The following is an 11862-nucleotide window of genomic DNA, read 5'->3' as shown; positions in this document are numbered from 1 at the left end:
AAAGAGGTTAAGTGACTTGCCTGAGGTCACAGGGCTACTAGGTGGCAGAGGGGAAGATTAGGTCCCAGACCATCTGGCTGCAAAGGCGATGCTTGTGGCCCCCATACTCCAACTCAGAGGGCCACTGTCACTTGCCCTCCCCAGCACACATGACCACTATCATCATGTCAGAGGGTGGACAAGCCCATGCTTGGAGCCTTGGCAGGAAGTTCCAGGGGTGCGTCCATCCCCAGGGCAGTGTGGGAAGTGTGCACACCTGGATCTGTGTTCAGTCTCAGCCCTGCCCCCATCCTAGCCCCAGGACCTTGGGTGAGTGACTCCTTCCCTTAGATCTCTTCTTCAGTTATCCCCATCTTCTGATGCCTAATCCAAGCCCCATCTTCTCCCTGGTGTCGTTCCTTCTCCTTGGGTGTCTTCTTTATGTCTGGAGCAAAGTGGGTTCCAGACTGGATAACCCAGTCCTTCCCCAACCAGCCAGCTATGTTCCTTGACGCCCTTGACATGGTTCATGTGTCAGAAATGAGCTCTGCCCATCAGAGGCACCAGCACCTGCCAGACAGGGCTCCTCCCCAGAAAATGGAGTCCCAGCTGCAAAGTTCTGATAACTCCACCTCTTCCCTCTGTTCCCTGATTTAAGGATGATGACAGCTGTGGCTTCTACCTCTGTGTTATGCTCATATCCCCCGTTTCACTTCTTCAATTCTCCAGCACCTGTTCAAATAATTTCTTACATTAAAGTCTGTTGGGAAAACAAAACCAACAAATGCTGTGTGATCCATAGGGCAGCCTGGAGAATGCAGGCCTGAAACCAACCCCATTCACTACAGTGCCTGTGCCTGACTAGATGGCATAGCTTTTGGAGTTAGACTAGCTTGAGGTTGAATCCAAACTGTACTACTTACTATCTGTGTGACCTTAGCCTGTTTCTTAACCTCTCTGAGCCCCGGAGGGATTTTGGGGTTTTTTTAATCTATAAAATGGAAATAATCATAACCAACCCTCAGGGCTGTTGTAAGAATTCAGCGAGATGATGCATATAGCCCTTCTCACAGGACCTGGAAGTAAGAGTTCAGTAAGTGATAGCTTTTGTTATTGTTATCATGATTAGTATTGGAGAAGTCTTACAAGGGAAGGGGTTCATTTGGTCTTCATGTGTGGCTAGCAGCCTCCCGTGGAGAAAAACTCCACTTTGTTGCTATATCAGATATCTACTGCTGCATAAAAATATCGCTGCAAATCTCTGAAGCTCGAAACAGCAATCGTATTATTTTTCATGTCTCTGTGGATTGACTGGAGTTGGCTAGATAGTTCTGTGGGTCTTGAGTGAACTCACACATAAGTCTGCAGTTGCCCAGCTTGGGAGAGGCTCTGCCACATGTGTCTTTCATCCTCCTCCGTGGATCACTAGGCTGGCCTGAGCACAGCCTTCTGATGGTGATGTCAGAGGCGCAAGGGGACGAACCCCATCATGTAAGCATTTGTCAAGACTCTGCTTGTGTCAGCTCTGCTAATATCCCATTGGCCAAAGCAAGTCATATAGGAGCCCAGAGTCAAGGGGTAGGGAAGTGCTTCCTCCCCACAGTAAGAGGGCACTGCCAATTTACATGGCAAATGATGTGGATACAGCAGGGGTGAATAATTGGGTCCATTAAGGCAATCAATCTATTGCACCCTACACTCAACCTCAATTACTCAGATCCTTCCCACATGCAAAAATTAATCACTCCCATTGCAAGACTGAGAAACAGCCGGTGGCATCAAGCTCAAAATCTACTTTCTCATGATCTACATCCGTCCAGATACAGCTCCTTTTGATCCAAGACCTCTGGGCAAGTTATCCATCTCCCATACCTCCAACATATAATGGTAAGCTAGGGACAGGACATCTGCAATAAACATTCCTATTCAAACAGGGGAAGAAGGAGGTCCATACCAGTCACTGGTCCATAGCAATTCTGAAATCCTGCTGGGAAAACGTTTCCAGCTACCACAACCTTGGGGATAGGTAACATTCCTTGATTAGCTCCAAGATCTGCATTCTTTTTTTAATATATATATAAATTATAATTGGCAGTTTATTAACCAGTGGAGTATATTGCACAGCAAACTACCTCACATCTTTCAGGAAGAAAAACTACTAAATTTGGAAAGTAAAGACATCACCCACTGAATCTGGACACAATTAAAATGTGCTTTAAATATTTCTTTGGGGGAGGGGACACAACACTTCTACTCAGTTAAGAGAAACACTTGTACAGTCCAGGTCCCTTATTTTCTTTACACCCATCATGCCATGAGTTCATAGGGAATGGGCTCCAACAGTTCAGGCTCCTTTCCATTGGTTCTCACAAAGTGTGCTTCTCTGGGTGGAGCAGGCTGGTGCTTCAGTTGAACCCAAGTACCTTTCTTTTTGGCTTCCTTCTTTTTCTGATCATTTTCCTTCACACATTTCAGGAAGCTATCTCGGGTCTTAGAGTGCTCAAAAGCTCAATATGCACATTAATTCTCTTGGCAAGAATCTTGCCCTTAACTTGCTTGTTTACAACAGTGCCAACACCATGCTGCCTAACATTGTAGACTCTTCCAGTTTTGCCATGGTAACATCTGTGGGGCATTCCTTTTTGAATAGTGCCCATTCCCTTGTTACATACAATATCACCTTTCTTGTAGATTCACATGTATGTGGCCAAAGGAACAACTCCATGTTTTCTAAAAGGCCTAGAGAACATGTAGCAGGTGTCCCTCCTCTTTCCCTTTGCATTGGTCATTTTGACAAATTACTGGAAGATGGCGGTTCCGGCCGAAAGGCTCCAAGATCTGCATTCTAAGAAAGGTTCTCTCCCCATTGTTCTCTATGGCTCTTGCTCCAGCCTCTGAGATGTCCTTCCTTTTCTATCACCATCCCTGGCTACTTCTGAAGGCATTATAAAATATAGCCTTTAAGCAATCTTTTGAAACTGCTTCCTACCCAGAGGTCTTTTTATATTTTGAACAATTTCCATCTCTTTTAATTCAGGCTACGAGTCGTTTTGTCAATATAATTCTGTCTAAAAACTTTGTGGGTTCCCTTTGTCTTTGATTCCATTCCACTGCATGTGCCAGAAGCCACAGCAACAGAACAGATTCTACCTTCTCTATCATGCTTCTAATACTACTTGCAAACTAGGCAGTTATTTTATGAGCTTGTCTCTTTTTTGTAGTACCTTATCAAACACAGTCATAAAAGCCAACTGATGCTTTCAATACTCTGCTGAGAAATCTCTTTGCCCAAGTCCAAGAGTTTATTAGATACACTTTTTATCTCCCAAGTTACTAACAGTTTTCCTAAAGGATTCAGCATTACATAATGTGGATTGCCATTTTTCCAGCCCCCAAGAGCAATTTCCTTACTTTTTTTCAGCCTTCCCTAATAGTTTACTCATTCCCACTACCCAGTCCCAAAAAACAATGTTACATATGATTTATGTCCACTTCTGCATACCAGTTTATGTAGCAGTTAATTATTGATACATAACAAAATATCCCAAATTTCAGTCATTTAAGATAACAATCATGAATGATTTTTTTACATGTCTGTGAGTCAGCTGGGGGGTGGCTGACCCAGGCTGAACTTGACTGGCTCTGCTGGTCTTGGCTGGGCCAATTTATGAGTCTGCAGCTCGTGGATCTAGGCTAGGCTCAGCTGGGGATGGCTGTGCTCCATGTGTCTCTCATCCTCCACCTGAGGCCAGTGGGTTCACCTGGGTATGTCCATCTGAAGGTGATGGTAGTAGCACGAGGAAGCAAAATCAGTCCTGCAAGCCCTTATCAAGTGTCTGCTTGAGCCATATCTGCTATCATCCCATTGGCCAAAGCACATAGTCGAGCCCAGAGTAAAGAGGTAGGGAAGTACCTCCCGCCCACAATAAGGAGGGTACTGCAAAGCCACATGACAAAGGGCATGGACACAGGGAGAGGTGTAGAACAGGGCCATTAATGCCACATGCCACTGTGGTCAAAGGCAAACACTCGCTCACTTCCAGTCCTTTGCATCTGGGTTTTCCTCTTCTTGGAATGTTGTCCGTATAATTGTTCTACAAGGTAACGTCCTCCTTTATCAGATGAGAGGGGTGAGGATCAGATCGGAGAAGTCCCTTCCTCAGGATCACACAGCTAGTAAGTACAGAGCTCGCATTTGAATGCAGGCCTGTTTGGGCACCTACTAAATGTATATGGAATGAAAGGTAAATCATTTCTGCAGTGGTTATACCCATAGGGTTCTTGAACTGTAGAACCTAATTCTGGCTAACAAGCAGGGGAAAAATGCTATTTATTGGAAGGAAACTGGACAGCTCACAGTGGTGAAAGAAACGCTGAAGAAACAAAGGCAGGTCCAGAGAACTCAGTCAGAAAGGAGATTTTGGGGGCCATCACTGTGAGGATGACTCAAGATGTCTTTGTCACTCAGGCAAAGAGTCCTGTGCCTAGAGAACCTGATTGACCCAGCTTGGGCATTGGGTCCGCCCTGTGGGTAGGGCATGGTGGCTGACAGCCAGCACCTCCCTTCCCCCCACCTCACGGAATGGAGGATGGGAGCTTCTTAAAGGAGATGCTGAGTGAATTTCCCCCAGAAAGGAGAAGGGAGGGATAACCTGGGTGCAGTGATTGGGCGCAGGGACTTGAGAGCCAGACTGTCTGGGTTTGCCATCCTGGCTTTCCCACTGACTAGTTGTACTTAACCAGTACAGGCAGGATATTAACCTTCCTATGCCTCAGTTTCCTCATCGGTAAAATGCTGTTGTGCGGTAATGTATCAACCTCACTAGATTGCTGTGAAGGGTAATGAATGTTGGTTGGTGGTATCGCTGTGTATGGGGACTGGGAGAGACAGAGCGCAGAGCACAGGATCAATCCACTCCCCGGAGAAACGGCACAGGCTGCCAAGGTGGCCCGTGACGGGCTGTGTCCCTCCTGGCCTGGAGCGACTCCAAGAGCTGTCAGCCATGTTACTCCTAGGCTCTCTGTTTCTGGATGGAGGAGCTCCAAGAACTCAGAGCATGCAGGTGCTGAGTCATCACTGGAGGTTCCCGTAGAGACGGGACAAACTCACGTTCACGTTTGTCGGCAGCGCGGTGGGGCCTCCTGGGTGTTGAGCCCATATGACCAGAGCATATGGTTTCCTGAGCCGGTACCAGATGTGAAGGCAGAAAAGGTTAAGTGGCTGGAGCCCCAGACTTGGCCTTGAGAGATCCTGTTTGAATCTTAGTTCCACCGTCACTCACTATGAACTTGGGCAAGTTGCTCCAAGACTGGTTGCTCATCTGTCCAGGGAGTGGGTAGCAGGGGTTCCCCGATGCTGTCACTCAGAGCTTCCCCCCAGAGCTGGGGCCAACGTCTCTCCCCTCTGACTCTCAGGACCAGTTTGTTTCTAACAACGATCTGGTGACTCTTAAATGCCACCCCCTGTGGCTTATCTTTGCTTCTCTGCTTAAGCAGGCACCCAAGCAAGTCAGGCCAATGAAAGCCTTAGGTTCCCCACTCTATCTAGGTGGACCCCACTTTATGACAACCCAGTGTTACCCCACAGAGAAAGGATGAGAGAGGCCCAGCGTCAGTCCCCGCCACTGGCGTTTCTGGTTGTGAGTACAAGTTGGCACCATGCTGGCGTAGCAGGTGGGGAGGTCAGAGGAGGAGAGGACCCCCCATCCAGCATTAGCTGCATGAGCGAGGCAGGGCAGGATTCGTTCAGAGAGACCCAGAACACAGTGGAGCTTCAAGGGACCGCTGGCTCACGGCTGGTCTGCACAAACCACGGGCAGGATGTGCCCCCAGCCCACCTGTTCTCTTAGAATCTCATGATGTCAAGGAAGGAAATCGGGTCAGCCCGGCAGCCTCATCTTTTACGAAGCTGCTTGTTTCTCTAAGGTTTGTTCTGTTGCGCTGTGTGACCCCAGACTTCACAATAAAGTTAGCAGACAAGAGCATCAGCCACTGTGATGGTGGACCGGGAGGGACGATGGATGTCGCCCGGTCCCATCCCCTCATTTTTTTAAGATTTAAAAAAAAAATCAAGTCAGATACCAAGGTTCAAATCCCGGCTCCACCTCTAGTTTACTCAAGCATGTTATTTAACCTCACAGTGCCTCATTTTCCTCGTCTGTCAAAAGGGAACAGTCACGTTCCCTTTTATGATAAAGTAATGATGCCAGTAAAAAGTGTAGGGTCCTTGTAAGTCTCAAATGAATTAACACGGGAGCGTGCGTGCAACAGGACCGGGCACATCCTGAGTGCTCCCAGACTCCTGGACCAGTGCTCATGCCTCTGCCCAAGGCTGGGGGCTTCCTGGAGATAGTTCTGTGCTTTCCTGGAAGGGATCAAGGGCCTCAGTCATGAGCACCTCGAAGGAGCCGCCCCAGGCCAGGGTCTGTGCAAGGGCCCTGTCTTCACCTGACACTCCCTCCCCGAGCACTGTGACCCCTGTATTGTGTTTCTAAGCTGCCCTGCCCCCATTTCCATGCCCGAAAACCCACAGCCCAATTTCTTCAGATATTCATTTCTCCTCCTTCACCATCTCCCCTCTCCAGCCAAGAATCCCCCCTTCCCCAAAGTCTCATCCCAGCTGCAAATATCTTCCAAAAACCCGGGAGCCTCTCTGCAGTCTAGGATATAACTGACTCACCAGGAGCCCCACTTAAGACAATATGAGGAAACATTTTATGCCACTGCTGGAAACTGAGGGCATTTCTCAAGACTTCAGTGGCCTCTGGCATGACCCTGAAGGGCCAAGCAAAGGCAGGGGTAACATGAAAGAACAACTGCCCAGGCAGGGGCTGGGAAATGTAGTCCTGTGGGCATCTGGGTGCTGTAAAATGCCTCAATTTTATGTTATGTTTGTGTCAGCCTCAGGAGCCAAAGCCTATGAGGAGAAAATGCAAGGCTTTCTTGAAGAAGAAATTCAGAAAAATCTATGTTTCCATTAGCTTAGATTGCTCACTGTTGCCCGCTGGTACTTAGGGGTTTATTTTGATAAATTGTCCTAACTCATATATTAAGAAGTGGAGCAGAGAAAGACAAATATCATATGATATCACTTATATGTAGAGTCGTTTTTTAAAAAGCTACAAATGAACTTGTTTACAAAAGAGAAAGAGACTCACAGACACAGAAACAAATTTATGGTTACCAAAGTGGAAAAGGGTGGGGAGGGATAAATTAGGAGTTTGGGATTAACAGATACACACTACTGAGTATAAAACAGATAAACAAGGATTTACTGTATAGCACAGGGAACTATATTCAATATCCTGTAATAACCTATAATGGAAAAGAATCTGTAAAAGAATATATATATATATATATATATATATATATATATATATATAAATAACTGAATCACTTTCTTCTACACCTGAAACTAACACAACATTGTAAATCAACTATGCTTCAACAGAGAAAAAAAAACGTGAAACAGGAACAAGCCAGAGAAGAGCAGGTCACAGAGGCTCCTTCTCTAGGGCCCGTGACCTTGGCTCAGCCATAAGGGCGTCTCTTCTGTTCTCGGATTACCTAATCTGCCCTATTGCTGGAAACGGACGTTAGCAACCCCTGCGGATTGATCTGGGTAACGGAGTAACCAGGTGGTGTGGCTTCATGCCCAGCTTTGCCAGGACTAGTTATGTGACCTTTGATGTGTCACTTAACTTCTCCGAGGCTCCCTTTTTTCATCTGGAAAAATGGGCCAGTGTTACAATCATGATTTTGAGTAAAAGAAGCTGACACAGATAACATGTCCTGTATGAATCCATTTATATACGGTTCAAAAACAGGCAAGGCTAAACTTTATCATTGAGGAATGTATACACGGTGGCAAAACTAAAACAAAAGAGAAAGAAAAAGAAATGATTTTCATAAAAGTAAAGCTATGAGTGCCTGTAGTATATGGGAGGGGATGTGAGTGGGAAAGATCACTTAGTGTTGCTGGCATCATTCTGTCATTCATTCTGTCTTGATCTGGGTTGTTCACTAGATGGGTGTTTGCTTTAGAATTTATTACAATTAGAATTACCCATGACACTTTGCATTTGCTTATGTCCTTTTCTGCATGTCTGCTAGGATGATAATGAAGAAGAAGAAATGGACAATGTCTTTAAAGAGGCTCATAAACTGTAAAGCTCTGTGTACATATTAGGGCTCATGAATAACCCCCTCTTCCTGCCTGCCCCTTTTCTCTAGGTTCATAATCCAGAATGTTCAAGCTCCATTCTAGTCTGGGCTCCCAGATCCCATTTTACAGAAGGGTAAACTGAGGCCCAAGGATGCAAAGGCATTACCTCCTCTTCCTTCTCTCCTTTTACCCTCGCAGGGTTTCCAGCCCTGAGACCTGGAACCTGAAGCTCCTGAACGCTGGTGAACCTGAACGCTCACCTACAACCTGAAGCTCCTGAACGCTGGTGAACCTGAACGCTCACCTACAACCTGAAGCTCCCTTTTCGCCTTGAGCTGCTGGAGTGTTGTGTGTGAATCCAGCATCATTGGAATTAAGAGACAACGGAGCATTTCCTCTCCTTCAGAACCTGTTCCAACACCCTCCCTCTCAGGCTGAAAAAAACCAGTTGCAATTTCCTCCCGCCCACGACTCCCACATCACATGCACTCAGCCATGGGAGTAGTAGAGGACTTTATTATTTTTTAAAGAACCCATACACACAGTCCCAGGTTCTCATAAACCCTTCTGGGCATCCTTCTGCAAACCAATCCAAAAGAATAAAAACTGGGCTGAGGAGAGTGCCAGGCCTGTTGCAGGTGCATCTAAGATTCCAGCACCGTCTTTATGAGCTTGTAAGAGGCTCCCTGTCTCCCCATCACCTCAGCAGATGTGGCCCTTATTTCCCTTTGAATACATTGCCTTCAGCTTAGAGCAGCTGAGAACTTTACAAGCAGTCCTGCTCCCAAGGCCAGTAATTTGCCAGAAATTAGCAGTGACTAAGACACACCAGCCTCCCTTTGTTCTAGGCAGTGGGGACCAGCTTGTCCCACAGTTTTCATTTTCAGCATTGTTTGGAGAGCCGTGGACACAGCCACCCAGAGGCCCCAGGCCTGGGGTGGGGGGCTTTCTTTTTCTGTGTCCTCCTCCCCTCGACCACACTGGTGAGGGAGATGTTGTTGACTTTCCATGACATTTGTTCATCTTCCTTGTTTCTCCCGCATTTACCTCTCACTCATCTTCCAGAACAAGACAGAAAGAGAGTGGGCGGACTGAAGGCCATTTTTACTGCTTTGTCAGAAACTGGAAGTTTTTCCAAAGACTGGTGAGATCCTCCAAACCCCTGACTTTTAAGAGCTGGAGAAAAGGCCACTCCAATTTGTGGATTTGTAACCTGTCCACTGCCAGGCCCAGCCCAGGCGTGAGGCCAGAGCAACAGGGCCACCACCCCAGTGAAATGAACTGCATTTAGTGGAGGTCCACAATGGGGCCCTGCTCTGCATTTTATAGGCTGGGAAACTTTGTGCAGGTAGTTTCACCTCCCTATGCCTCAGTTTATGCATCTGTAGAATAGGTATGACAATGCAGACTAGGCATGTCCCACAGGGTTTATGGAGAGGCAATACCAGCTACATGATTTGCAGGACCCAGTGCAAAATCGAAATGCAGGGTCCTCTTTCCCTGCGTGAAGCCAAGGACCCTTATTTGATGGCCCATCCCAGGAACTCACCCGAGACCTGGGACCTGACCGTCCTCTTGTGCCCCATTTTCCTGCAACAAAAGATATTAATAAATCTACTTCTTACCTTAAAAAAAGCAGGGTCCCTTGCTCAAAAAGTATGAAACATTTCAAGATGGCAACAGCAGAGCATTAAACTAAGTGTGGGGTCCTGTGCAAGTGACCAGGTGGCCTGCACGTGAAGCTGGCCCTCTGAGGAAGCGTTTATTCATTCATTCAGCAAATAGTGGGGATCTTGTGCCAGGTACAAGTCATATGAGCTGACAAATGTCAAGGGCTCAGCAGATCTGGTACACAGTGGGTACTCAATAAACAGTGCCTTTTATTTCCATGTAAACCTCATGATATAATACAGCATGTATTATCATCTCCATTTCACAGTAAGAAAACTGAGACTGCAAGAAATTTATCCAAGGTCCATAGCTGGTAGGTAAGAGAGCTAAGAGTTGAACCCAAGACCCAGGTCCTTTCTAGTTCCACAGGCCACTCCAGCAGGCAGCCCAGCCCCTGATGCAGGAGAACCTCCCAGAATCACAGGCCCTTCTTAACCCGGCTAAGAGCCAAATGCCCAGGGACCCTTTGAGTGATTGCTTGGAAGCCTGTGGGTCATCAGTATGAGAAGAAACATCCACGGGGCCCCAGAAAGGCTCTTGAGTACCAACTTGAATGTCTCAATTGTCTTTAGAGGCACAAAGGCAATCTACATTGTATGCCAGACCTGGCTACAAAACTGACTTTTGGGGCTTCCCTGGTGGCACAGTGGTTGATAGTCCGCCTGCCGATGCAGGGGACACGGGTTCGTGCCCCGGTCCGGGAAGATCCCACATGCCGCGGAGCGGCTGGGCCCGTGAGCCATGACCGCTGAGCCTGCGCGTCCGGAGCCTGTGCTCCGCAACGGGAGAGGCCACAACAGTGAGAGGCCCACGTACCGCAAAAAAAACAAACAAACAAAGAAAAACTGACTTCTGAGTTTTGAAAATGAACCGTCTGCCCTGAGAACATAAATGTGGTCATTCTATCAATAAGGCAAGTAAATTTCCTCCAATTCAAAATGTAGTAGAGAGTACACTGGGAGATGGAGAGACTTGAATAAGAAAAATCACCTACTATGAGCTTGGCACATAATAGGAGCTCAGTGTGGGCTAGTTCAATCTGAAATTGAATTGGTCACTAAAGTGGACCAAGACCAGCCTTTCAGTTCCCAGAGCTGGGATCTGTGTTGGGCTGGTTTTGCCTTGAATCAGGCACCTCTCCTTCCCAGACCAGGCTGCCACATACAGGAGTGTAGGTTGTGCACTGCACAATGGGACCAGTGCTCCCCAGAGTTGTGCAGCGTACATCCTTCGTGGAGCCCAGATGAGGCAAACCTGCTTCCCTAAACCACTGAAAGATGTCCAAGATGGATGGCAATGGACTAGTGCCTCCGCCCTCCCTCATAACCCACCCAGCAGACCAGCTTCAGCTCCCTCAATAAAATCTCACCCCAGCCCTTCAAAGCTGACAGTGAGGGGAGAGTCTGCATGCGGGGAGGGTGCCTAGTCCGTATAGTTCCAGCTGTGGAGGGCCTTTGCAGTATAAATCCTGCCAGTTGTTTCTTGTTTGTTTTTTCTTTTGTGTGATGCAAGTGCCTGACTTAAGCTTTGATTGCCAAGGCAGCCACTTCAAAGAGGCATCCACTTCAATGATGGGGATCTTGAATAAACACATTGCCAGCCAAAGGACTAGGTAAAGACCCAGCCCACCTCCTCCCACTGAGGCGCCTTTGTTTTAGAGACCTTGGTTGATTTCAATAACTGACCATTTGGGCCAGTTGTTTTTTCTCTTCCCATGCTTTAAATTCTCACTCTTGTGGGTTTTTATCCCCCTTGATAATTAAACTTTTTTTTTTTAATTAATTTGTTTCTTTGGCTGTGCCTCATGGCACGCGAGATCTTAGTTCCCCAACCAAGGATCGAACCCTTGCCCCCTACAGTGGAAGCGCAGAGTCTTAACCACTGGACCACCAGAGAAGTCCCTAAAATTAATTTTTGTTGGAGTTTAGTTGATTTACAATGTTGTATAAGTTTCTGCTGTACAGCAAAGTGAATCAGTTATACATATATCCACTCTTTTTTAGATTCTTTTCCCATATAGGTCATTACAGAGTATTGAGTAGAGTTCC

General features: G+C 46.9%; 1 pseudogene; it reads right to left on the bottom strand.

Moving 5' to 3' along the window:
• Positions 1-2254: 2254 nt before the first annotated feature.
• On the bottom strand, positions 2255-2771 carry LOC113627766 (60S ribosomal protein L21 pseudogene; annotated as a pseudogene).
• Positions 2772-11862: the final 9091 nt, after the last annotated feature.

This window comes from Aethalodelphis obliquidens, unplaced genomic scaffold, assembly GCF_003676395.1.
Source record: "Aethalodelphis obliquidens isolate GAN/ISIS:26980383/991018 unplaced genomic scaffold, ASM367639v1 scaffold21, whole genome shotgun sequence".
Taxonomy (NCBI): Eukaryota; Metazoa; Chordata; class Mammalia; order Artiodactyla; family Delphinidae; genus Aethalodelphis; species Aethalodelphis obliquidens.
Note: the sequence above shows the minus strand (reverse complement) of the source record. Positions and strands in the feature narration are given on the sequence as shown.